The sequence below is a fragment of the Sceloporus occidentalis genome, unplaced genomic scaffold (assembly GCF_023333645.1).
Source record: "Sceloporus occidentalis isolate IW3139 unplaced genomic scaffold, rSceOcc1.0.p SCAF_5, whole genome shotgun sequence".
NCBI classification, from domain to species: domain Eukaryota; kingdom Metazoa; phylum Chordata; class Lepidosauria; order Squamata; family Phrynosomatidae; genus Sceloporus; species Sceloporus occidentalis.
Window position 1 is genome coordinate 154,471,978 of NW_028316985.1, and position 12,942 is coordinate 154,484,919.

Genomic DNA, 12,942 nt, shown 5'->3' on the forward strand with positions numbered 1-12,942 from the left:
TTCAGTACACTATCTGCCCTTTCCAGAAATGGTACAGATAAAAAATGGAAATTACTGTGTATGACAGGTGCAAAAGGTGAAAGCAGTTTTAGAAGAATGGTTATATTAAACTATCTTGCATCATTACGATAGGTTGTGTTGCTATTTTTTTTTTAATGGCCAAGGATTGTTTTTCACATACAAGCATGCAAACATGTGCATTCATGCACACACAGCTCTAAAAAAGACATTTGATCCAGTCAAATCATTTTGAACAAAGTAGTCTTCATCCTAACTAGATGTGACATCAATTGAATCAATGCCATGAAGGTGCATACTTTTATTTATAATAGGTTAGGGAGTTTTTAAGGATGAAAAAGGAAATTTAATACAGTCAGTCCTCTGTATCCATGGATTTTTTTTATCCACAGATGTAAGCATCCGCAACTTGAAAATATTTTTTAAAATATATGAATTCCAAATAGCAAACCTTGATTTCGCCATTTTATATAAGGGGCAATATTTTGCTATGCCGTTGTATTTAATGGGACTTGTGTATCCACGGATTTTGTTATCCACGGGAAGTCCTGGAACCAAACCCCAGTGGATACCAAGGGCCCACTATATTCTCTTTTTAAATGCAAAAATGTTCATGCATATGTTTGTTTGTTTTTTGGTTAAATGGACTGCAATCAGGCATTACAAAATACATTCAAATCAGCCAAAGAGGGGCTATACAGACAGCCCCTTTGGGGTGGTCTGTACAGTAGCTGCCCTAGATCGAGGCTATGGCAACCGCATGCCATGGCCCCAATTTGGCCTTTGGAGGGCACAAAAAGGAGCAGCAAAATGCAGCTCGTTCTTGCACTCTCTAAAGGGTGTTATATCCACCATGTCATGGCGTGATGATGCTCTTTTGGTATTGCAACTAGTTTCTGATGAACACTGAGCCTCTACAGACCAGCCCAAAAGACTGGCCTGTGGGAGGAGTCACACTGGAGCGCCCACATGCTCGACGCTGTGACCCTGCCGCATGGTGCCATTTTGGCACGCAACCAATTACATGGTGTGTGTCATGATGACGCCACTCTGGTGCTACATCATATAGCCAAAAACATGCATATTGATTATATTCAGGTAATTAATGTCACTTCTAGGTTTCTTCTGTGCTGAAAAGATGTAAGCTATTGGATCTCTCAGAGATCGATGTTTGTGACAGTGCTTCTTAACTTACTCATAAATGAGCTGGAGTTTAGGGTGAGTAGTGAGCATTAAATTTGCTGCAGATGGTAAATTATTTAAGGTGATGATGACAAAAACAGATGGTAAACATCTCCAAAAGGATCTGTTCAAATTGGGAGAATAGCCAATAAATGGCCAAATAGGATTCAAAATCAGTATATGTAAAGTTTTGCATAATAGGGTAAAATATCCTAATTTCACATATGCACTGACAGCATCTAGCTGGCAGCAAATGACCAACAAAGGAATCTTATGGTAGTGGTGGCTGGTTCAGTAAAAATATTGATGGGGCTTGTGTGGCTGCTTCTTTTTCAAGAGTGCCCTTCTTGTGCATAATTAGAAAAGGAACTGAAAAGAAACTGCCAACAACATACAGCCCTTGTGCCTAACACAATACATGTCATGTCCTCATGTGGAGTACTATGTACAGCTTTGATATTGATATTGTAGGAAAAAGTTTAGAAAAGACTAACTTAAACAAAAAAAATGGGAGCAACCTCACTATGAGGAAAGGTTACATTTGGTGCTAGTAAGCATAATCAATGGATGATGAATAAGAGTTCCAAAACCTAAATTCAATAATGTGTCCAAAACATATACCCATAACTGTAGTCTGGTGAGTTAATTCTCACATATAGAATGCCCTGGATTTCCTGTTCTTCTGCTCTTTGCTGGAGCTAACACTGTCTCATGGCTTTTACAGTGCTGCTATATTAATGATTAAGACATCATTCCCATCAGCATGGACTGGTTTCCTGTGCTAAATCATTTATGATTGGTGCATGTACATGTTTTTTTTACAAGAAGCTTTGAAAAACTTCATCCAACTATTTTTAATTAACTTCCAGAACAGTTCACACAGTCCCTGACCCTTAGGGGAAACAAAAACTATATATTTAGGAGACTGAACAGAAATAGGGGTGCATGATTCATTTCTTTCATCAAATTTCCTGTTTTAAAATATAATTCCTGGAGAAAAATTCTCCAGGCTTGCAGTCATTGTGGGATAAGCCACTGCTATAATTAATTCCCATTCACCTTTCGCCAAATACGTAGTTTTAAATAGTGTCTGTTAAATAAGTCTTGTTTCAGGCAGAAGTTGGGGTTGTTTGGCATTTCTTTCTTTGTTTGTTCATTTATTCCTGTTGCTGAGACCATTTTAAAACTCTGTAGTAAACTAACCCTATGAAATTAATGGGGTTTCCATAAGTCTACAGGTGATTTGAAGGCAAACACAGTAAACAGATTGGTGTTACTGTTTGACAAGGCTTGCATTAAAGATACACAGAATCTTCCTCTTAGTCATCTGTATAAACATGCCATGCTTAACACTGATCATGTTCTTAGGATCCAGACCTGATTGTTTATCTTTTACAGGAATGGACAGTTGGGAGCTTATGAATTGGATCCAGCCCTGAAGAAATATTACCTTGCCCATTGGACCATCTAAATTTTGACCAGTCTGATTCTTTAAAACAACAACAACAACAACAATGATATCACTTTGAAGGAAAAGATGGAACAGGGTGCCAGACAGCTTTCATGTGTCAGGTATATCCTGTAATGTAAGCATCACCATTTGGCCATTCAAACAAGGTGTTCTGTGATTGTGGAAAGATGACTAGAATGAATCTGCTTCTTTTGAATGTTAAATCACCAATACTGTAACAAGTAACTTGAACCCTGGGTGGTAAATGGATTTATAGATAGGCATGGACCTATCTATAAATCCTGTCCCATCCCTCCCCAATTTTAGGCCCCAAAAAGTCAATTTTATAAATAGGAAATGATTCTGGGATTTGACTCTATGGAGTTTATCACATGAAGGAGATCAGGAGTTTATCCTGTGAATATCCTGGGGAAATCGCATAATTATGCACAATGATTTCACACGATGTTGCACAAAATCTTCCATTAAAGTAGTCACAAAGAAGCATTAATGTGCATCTTTTTTACTTTTTGGATTTCAGTGGCAATGCAATTCCATTCTCCCTTTATTTGCGCAAATACTTGCCATTTCCACTTGATTTGTAGGATGCTTTAAATGAGCCTTAATCTCTCTTTAATGTCGAAGTCAGTCCCAGTGTGATAAACTCCCATGACTGTGACTTGAGGGATGAAATCCATCCATCCTGATCTATGCCCATGAAGACCCTGCTGCTAGGGCAGTATTATAGAAACTTGAAATATGACTATCTGTGAAACACATCATTCTGTCCCCTAGAATAGTGATTAAACAATACTGTTACATGTATGCTATTTCTCATGTGGAGAAGTTCCAGGGTTCATCCTCTCTCGTTTAGCTAAGCCCTTAACATGGGAGGTTTCATTCCTCACCCCATCCATTCATGCTCTCTTTCTGTCAACATTGAAAGACCTTCCTAATTCTTGAGAACCAGCATGGTGTAGTGGTTTGAACATTGGGCTATGACTCTGGAAAATAGGGTTTGAATCCCCACCCAGCCATGAAACCCACTGGGTGACTCTGGACAAGTCATACTCTCTCAGAGGATGGCAATGGCAAAACTCATCTGAACAAATATTGCCAAGATAATTCCATGATAGAGTTGCTGGCACACAAGCTGTAACTATGCACATGCTCTCTTGGCCACTTCCAAAACCTGAACTTCCCAGCTCAGAGCTGAATCTAGAAGTGCACCCAAACTGCAGACCTCCCTCTTCATCCCGCACAAACTAGATCACTATTTTTTTATCCAACTTTTGACTGACCGGGGGCATCTCCTTCTTGTCTGGATTATGTTCAATTTGTTTGCCATTATCCAGCCTGATGACAGACAGTTCAGGACCAAAACAGCTTCCTTGGATTGTGTTGTAAAATAATAGTAGAGTAGGATGTCATCTGCATACTGATGGTATCAAATCACCAAACCCCCAACTACCTTTCCCAGTGGTCTCATGCATTTGTTACATACTATAAGGAACATGCTATTTTGATTGTTTAATTTTTCTAACTTTTTCAAAATGAGATTTTAGATGAACTTTGTTTTAAAATATTGTATGCTTTGGGTCCCATGATGGGAGAAAGTTGGGGTGTGAATTAAACAAACAAACAAACATGGTATAGCGTCTAAATGAATAAAATCACTTGGCACCAATAATTTTGTCAAAAAGAGAATTTCATGTGGTGGCCCCAGCTGAAATTTCCTTTTCTATGTAGCTATTAAAGGTGTAGAAGTCCTTTACATTTTGTATATGTCATTTAACCTATGACAGTTTCAAGCCCGTCACCTAGGTTTTATGACCTAACTGTCACCTAGGTTTTATGAGCACTGTCACTGCTATTTCAGGAAAAAACATACTCTCCCTTAATGAAAATAAAGCTCCCCACATTGAAAACAAAGCACTCCAACCAACATTAGCTCTAACTAAAGTAGGTCCTTTGAAATCAGTGGGACTGACATAAGCAAATCTTATTCATTCTACTCTAGTTGGGACTAATATTGAATTTAGCTCAAGCACACCAGAAAGAACTATTTTTCCTACTTTAGTCTCCCCTTTGGCCTGGTAGATTTCTATGTGAAAGGATATGGGTGGAGTGGTAGTTAAAATGTTATGTTCCTGAAATGGTCCCATATATGCTTCACATGCGATACACTGTTGTGCCACATGATTTGACAGTAGGTTGCTACAGATTGTGCCTTCTCAAAGACAAACATGGCATTTGGGTATAACAAAAAGTGCTTTGTAAACTACATGGAAGCTGTCACCTCAGTATGGGCATACAAAAGAAAATAAAATGTTTGCATTAATGTAAGATACAGCACATTTATTATGATACAAGAGACTTGGCAGAAATTTTTACATTTTAGCTGCTTTTGAAATGCAAGCAAAATACCTCAAAGTGCAATTTATAAAGGCTTCTTAGCATTTTTCTCTTCAAGCTAAACCATTTCGAGACATAGGCTTGACAGCAAGCAATAACTTATGTTGCACATTCTCTCCCAATGACTTGTTAGGAGGTAATGCTATCTTTTATGCTGATAACTCAAATACAAGAATTTATAGAAATGCACCACTGTTGTATTTTTATATAAGCAGAGGTGGAACTTGATTTTCTAAAGGGCTTGTCTATGTTGAGCTTATGATTTTACTTTCCAATAAATCTGAGTGCTCTGCATTTACTCATATATATCAGTTCAGTACAACTGCCTGAATAGAAATTATCTCTCTCTCAAGAAAGAGAAATGAAAGCTAGTCCTGAGATTATGTACTCTTTAGTACTACGTTTTAGATTCTTCCAGAATTCTTTTGTACATTGTGTGCACAACCCATTTTGCTGTCTGAGGCAAAGGAGATGGGAAAGCCACTTCTCATTCTGTGTTGCAAAACGAACTGGACTGGTAGCAAAATCTTTCTCTCTTCAACATATGAATGAAATAGCATCACCCCACACCTGAGGGCAGGAAGCTCACTTAGAGGCCACAGAGCAGGAGGCTTAGCTACTTCCCCCAGCCCATGCTACCTGTGGTAACCACCATGCTCTGCTTAATATTAGGGACAGACTCAGCAAGATAAATTCAGCGAAAGGCCCTGGATACTATAAGAGCAAAATAAGAACCACTATCTTTAAAACTATCAAATGAACTACAGCTTCTTTATGGGACAGAGATGTTGAAAACCATACTTAGTCATGACTGCAATGTAGGATTCCCCAAGACTAAATCCAATTGTTGATTTCAAGTACAGTAGACACATTGAGTCAAAGTTACATGAGGATTAACTTATCAAGTTCTTATTGATTTAATGGATCTATTCTAGTTAGAGGTCACAAGTGAATGTAGGTTCTGGTGTCTTCGTCCCTTATCCTTTAAAACCCACCTTAAATGTGAAGAGCACCACTCAAATTCACCAGCATAATTGTTGTTAAATTCAGTGGACTGAGCCCCACAGATGTGGAAGCCATGAGCCACCACAGTGAGGTGCACCCTAAGGGAAGGTTATGTCCCCACCCACCCCATACAGCCTTGGAGGACCAGGTATTAAGAAATCTTTCTCCAAGCACATAGTACTTACCAAGTAAAAACCAGAATCTTTGTACAAATTCTTGTGCATCTTACTATACAGGCAACAAAGAAGAAAATATTGTGCTTTGGGACATACTGTGCATTGGGATCATCGTGCAAAGGCTACGCTGCTGGATCCATCAGTGTATTGGTCCTGGAGATAAAACTAATTTCCAATGTCCTCCTGAGAATATGAGCATTGGGCAACATCACAATTCACCTTTACAATAATGTAAATACCTAACAGGAAGCCAGCCGTTACATAAGAATTAGACACTCTGTCACACAGAGATGAACAACCAAGACATTTTCAAGTTAGGTTCATATTGTGTTAACAATCAAAGATGTCTTTATCCCCACAGTGTCACAACTGGCTCAGTAACATTTTTATACCAATATGGAGCACCTGAAATTGTGCTTGGCATTGCTCTCCTTGCCTCCTTTTGCCTTCAGCCTGGAGCTGCATCTACGCTGCAGCATTGATGCAATTGGACACTGCTTTAATTTCCATGGTTCAATGCTACAGAATTCTGGGATGTGCAGTTTTGTGAGATATTTAGCATTCTTTATCAGAGTGCTCTGGTGCCTTAGCAAACTGCAAATCCTGGGATTCCATAGAATGGAGCCATGAGAGTTAAAATGGTGTCAAATGGCACTGATTCTGCAGTGCAACAGTAAGGACATCACTGTGGTCCACTCAACACACCTCCTCAGTCTTTGGAACAGGGCCTGCCCTTTCATTAGGCAGAACAAGGAATCTCCCCCAGGTGGTAGAGCATGAGGAGCAATGAATTCCTCATCACCATGACTCTGTAACTGCTTTAGAGAGTCTCACAGGCTGCCATCAAGGTGTGACAAATGTCACACCTAGGAAGTTATCACCTTACTTCTCCAGAATGGGGCACTGGGAGATTCTAGACAGCTGTAAAGGCCTGTCTGTTTTAGCAATGCCACAGTATAGAAATGGTCATCATATGCCTCCCCAGAGTTGAATAGGCCACAAACACCTTTCTCTAAGGGATGTGCAGAGATTTTAGGACACTATGGACAGCTTCCCTGAGGGATTTACTCAGGTGCAGCAGCATAGATGATCCCCCAGGGCACTCCACCCACCCATGCCTGGCTCTAAAGACTTGGATCTGGACAGCTCTGTGAGAGCTATATTGGCCATTTTGTGGCCCACAGTGTCTGACTTGCTTTCATAGAGGGTGGGAAACTAATGCAGGGATCAGCAGGAGTGCAGGATAGTGGAGATGATGGTCAGTAGCAAAATTTCTCTTCACACATTGGAGAATAAGGGCCATTGCTGTTCTGAAACACATATGCTGGACAAAAAAGTGTGTAAAGACATCTAGTTACATCCTTTTCAACTTGACTGGTCAATCTGGCTGGGACAGTCTGGCATGCACTCCAGCTATTTCCAGAGTGCAACATCACCATGTCTTATTTTGAGGTATATATGGAAAAAATTGAGATAACTTTCACAGCACTTGCTGCTTAAAACAAAACAATAGATTCATTTAAATCTATTACATTAATGGTTCAAGTCCAAAAGAGGCAAGATTTGCCAACAAATGTGGGGGAAGTGACTGGATGTGCAAACGTAAATCTGAGACTGACCAGGGTAATAGGAATTGAAATTCAGAACCCCACTTCACTGTTCTAATCAACTTTTGTAAATGCAACATCATATCAAGTTATAGTTCAAATACTGACTCTTCTGGATGCAGAACTATCCCAAATGTCTGTGGTATTTGAACAAGATCGGTGTAGTTCAAATTTATGGCACCAGGCAACAAAACTATAATTGATCAAACATTCTCCAGCACAACTGGATGACCTGAGGAAATGTGATAAATCATAAAAATGGGCAAAAATGTAATAAGCACCCTCAACTCAAGCTGTAAATGTAATTTGACTTTCTGTCTTTAAATACAAAATTGCAGAAGTGGCCAGTAATTGGAACTGTATGATAAATGATGTATACACTGGTGGTGGTGGGTGGAGGAATGTTAGCACTTCAAGAGTCAAAATATCTCAGTGCACTTTTTCCACAGAGTCACTCAAGCCCTAAATAGGTCAACACAGCACTGCTGAGAAGCTAAAAGGTCAAAACAGTTTAGTAGTTTGTATCAATTTTGATTCACATCAGAATGATCAACTTGACCTATACAACTGGATTTCAGATAGGATAGATACTAAAATATTGGAGGCCAAGTAATATTTCTATAATAATTTTCTGATTGTACAAGGCACTTATCATTTTTTTCCTCTGATAATTTCAATGCTTTGAACTTGACTCAGAATCTCTGAGGCATAAGCTATCTATTTGGCATTTAATAACCATTTGCAGTTTTTGAAGAAACCACAACAACTAACTTTGAACTGTGGGCCCCCTAATGCTGTCTCCATAGATATGTATTCTTCAGTACAGTGATGCAGTTGGGTATTTAAACTTTGAATTTAATGGTCTTATGCCCTCACTCTCTTTAAATAATAATGCATATATGACTTCAGTTACTTCAAAATGCATTAAGGCCACTCTACTCTCTTTGAGGATCCTCCTGCTGATGTTCCTGAACAGAACCTGGGCTTTTGCTTAAAGTCTGGTCCTGATGACACTGATGCCAAACAGTGTCCTAAAAAACAAAGGGGGAAAGCAGTTACTTTTTCAGCATAGCAGTACTCCAGCCAAAGAGTTTCAAAGATGCTGCAGTTTAGGGAACTAATTATTATTATTATTATTATTATTATTATTATTATTTTATTTATATCCCACTCCTTGAGGTCAATCGGGGCGGCTAACAATAATACAATACAATACAATATATACAAAAACTTCCCTCCCCCCTTTAAAAAGTTATTAAATCAATTATAATTAAAACCAACAAATTAAACAACATAACACATGCACACCATTACAAAACAGACAAAAGCAAAACAGCAAACTGTGGCAGCAATCCACTCAAATTTCCAGGGAAATGACATCCACAGTCCTTCCTCCATTGGAGGGCATGTAGAGACGGGGCTACCGAAGAGACTATTTGGGGCCCTGCTGTAACTGTTTGTCTCAAGGACTTTATTAAATTATATATAGAGATGAAAGAGAAAGACTATAAGGTGGTTGGGTAAAATATAAATATGCAAATTTAAAACATGTAAAGGCCCTTTTTTCAAGGGTACAGACTACCCATAGATTTTGTGTTCTTGTCATGCCAAGCTAGGTACAGACAGTCAGCTCTACAATTACTGTGGGAGAAAGGCAGATGCCTCGAGCAGCACATCTGAGGCATCATAAAAGAGCAGCAACTGGTTAGTTAATTTGTTATTGTTATGTTCTTACTGTGCAGGAGAGAAAAAGAAGCACCAGGATATTTTACCACCTTATTCACCAGAATAATCTGTCTCATTTTTAAGTACTCTGTATCTTGACTGGGGTAGGTGTGGAGTATGTGAAATGGAGTGCTCTGTCTCCAGCAGAAAAATATTTGGGCCAGCCCAGCATGACCCAGCTGTGACATAGTGACAAGGAGCTCCATGTTTGGCATGCACTGAATGCTACATTGTTTGATCTAAATATCTTCTAAGCATCTTCAGTTGAAGGGGAAAAACTGCACAACTCATTAGGCAGCTGTGAGGGTGAATTATGTATTCTTCACATTTTGACATTGCAGTCAGTTTATAGCAGTGGGAAAAATGCAGTTTTTAAGCCAGAAAATATGAAAATAACAACCTAGTCCAACATGCCATAACTGGAGGTGCAGATAAAACATTTCAAACTGGAAGCGGGGAGAAAATGAAATGCAAACCACATTTTCAGTGTGAAATTACTCCGTTATATTTCCATACAAAGGCAGAACTGTTTTGGACTGTTTCACACTATTTGCTTGCCTACAGCCCTCTGTCAGAGAATACAATAACAAAGGTTTTGTGATTTCAAAACTATCCTTACCTTTAAAAAAAAAGAAAGAAAACATTTAAGATAAAAAATATTACAGCTGCACAATGCACTTGCCACAGCAGGAAACTAATTTAAACCAATTTAGAAACAGAAAGTGTGAAAGCAAATGCAAATCTTCTAGTTTACTTGAGTTCTTTTTGACTCATACTGTGACATTGTGATATATAAAATGAAATGAGAGAAAAAAATGTAAAATACTGATGTCACATCTGATAAGTCTGGTGGTCATGCCAGTCATCCAAAAATGACTGGTTGTGGGCTAACAAACTGATCCTGAATCAAGTTAATAGAACTGACTCATGGATTGGTCTTGCAACTTTGGACTTTATTGCACAGGCCCTGGACTGGGCCTGGCGTGTTCTAAAAGGGGACACAATGAGAATGGGAGGCAGCATAGAATGCATCATACCGCACAGGGAGAATGCTGCCACCACTGTAGAACATTCCCATCGCGTTCCGGATGCGTCCCAGAGGGAGGCGATTTCCAGTTCCTGAAAATCACCCCCTGGGGAACACATCCGGAACCCTGTGGTGGCAGCAGTGTTCTCCCTGTGCAGTAAGATGTGTTCTATGCTGCTTCCCATTCTCATCACATCCCCTTTTAGAACACGACAGGCCCTGTGTGATAAAGTCCAATTTGATTAATAGTATTCCTGCTGAAAATATTTTATGGCTTCCTCTGGATTCAGGCCTGATCTTGAATGCCCAGGGCATGACTGTGGCTAAGAACATGTTTGCCTTTCTGAAGTTTGTGTCCCAAGTATGTTCTTTATTGAAGAATGAAGACCTAGATATGATGACACACACTCTAGTTGCATCACATCTAGATTATTATAGTATTTACATGTTCCATTTGGAATCTTCTTTTTTATGTCTGTGTAATTGAAATAAGGACAAGATACAGCTTAAATTAACGTAGTTGGGTAAGGAAGGATTAAATATTTTTCCATAGCCATTCCACTCACCCAAATTCACATCTATGCCATTGCAGGGACTTTAGAAAAAAAGAAACCTCTATTAGAATCAACTGACATTTTGGAAAAAATGACTGAGAGAGATTTACTGTAGGTCTCTCCTACCTCAACATGGTGGCCTCACTATGAATTGAGTTCCTCTCCAGTGACAGAGAGCAAATGATTGCTAGTAGCTTGTTAGCTTTGAATCTCTCTCTCTGCTGATTCTGATCATGAGACATAAAAAGGCATTTCTATCCAACTATACCTGAAGGTGTTAACATGATGCAATTACTGTCGACCTCTCTGGAACCAGATTTCAACAGGCAGACAATCATTCCTAGGATTACTTCCAGGCTTGAAATTGCATTAAGCATGGATTCAGTATGTATAGCAGGGCTACGCTTAAATTAATCTGATCAACAGATAGGGATATAGGTCCTCAACCATTTCATCTTCACCTACACGGAGAAATAATTACAATAGGTTTTTTCCCCCCAGTGCAGGACAAAATGAATATTCCTCCATAGTATTCTCCCTGTATGTGAACATCTCAGCTGAGGAATTTTTTGCGCAAAAAGAGGTTTGCTGCACAGGAAACCTTGCTTTCTGCATAGAAGCCCACATTCTGTGCAGGAAACAAGGAGTTTGTTTTGCATATACATAAAAGCCATCTGTTGTTCTCTGAAGAATAATACCTCTGCAACACTTTGGAACATTTGAACGTCAAGAGAAAATTGTGCAAAATTCTATATGGTCTCATTCCTCCCAATGGAATTATGAAATCCATAATCACTATTAAGAGATGTTTGATTGTGGCTGCAATACAAAGTTTGTTTCTTTTGCACCTTGTTTGAAATCTACCATCAGACATTGAACTGCACTGTCATCTTGTATAGCACCCTACATTAAAAGAGACTTGTTGCCCAGCACAAAGGCTGGCATTCTGTATTACAGTTATGAAATCATAACTCAGAGTTACAGATCCATAATTGGTTTGTGTCCAGTGAGATTATGTAGCCGTGTGTGTGTGTGTGTGTGTGTGTTATGTGTGCCTTCAAGTTGTTCACAACTTCTGGTGGCCCTAGGGTGAATATATCATGGGGTTTTCTTGACAAGATTTGTTCAGAGGAGGTTCCTTGAATCCGACACTGAATTGCCTTCCCCTGAGGTTGAGAGCATGTGACCTGCCCAAGGTCATCCAGTGGATTTCATGGTCAAGCTGGGAATTGAACCCTGATCTCCAGAGTTGTAGTCTAACACTCAAACCATTATACTATGCTGGCTCATATGTACCACAGGAGATCCATTCAATTTCAGACTGGTATGCAAAAAGAAAGCTGTTTCTCCCCCTCCTCCCCCCCCCCCACACAGAAATAAGTGGTTTGCAACAATCAGAAGCAGGAACCTGTCAATCACTGGTGGGATGGAGTAGAAACACTGTCCTCCTTGCAACCTGATCAGGAGCTGAATAGACCATCTTTGCCCAATCTAATGGCTGGCTCTTAATCTGGGCTGGGGAGGGAAGAGGTCAGGCCAGAAGACGTTACAAAGGGCCAGTACAGACAGCCCTAAAGGGACAGCTTGAAGCCACCCCTTTGATTGCCATGTCAACCACACACTGCAGCCCCAATCCAGCATTTTTCTGGCCCAAAAAGAACAGGCAACATGCCTCTCCTTTTGAGGGCAGGAAAAAATGCCCTGTCCACCATGGTGGCACCTTTTTGCTGCTCTTGCAGCTTGCAGCATCTAAATGCAATGCCACCAGAGCATTGCAACACTG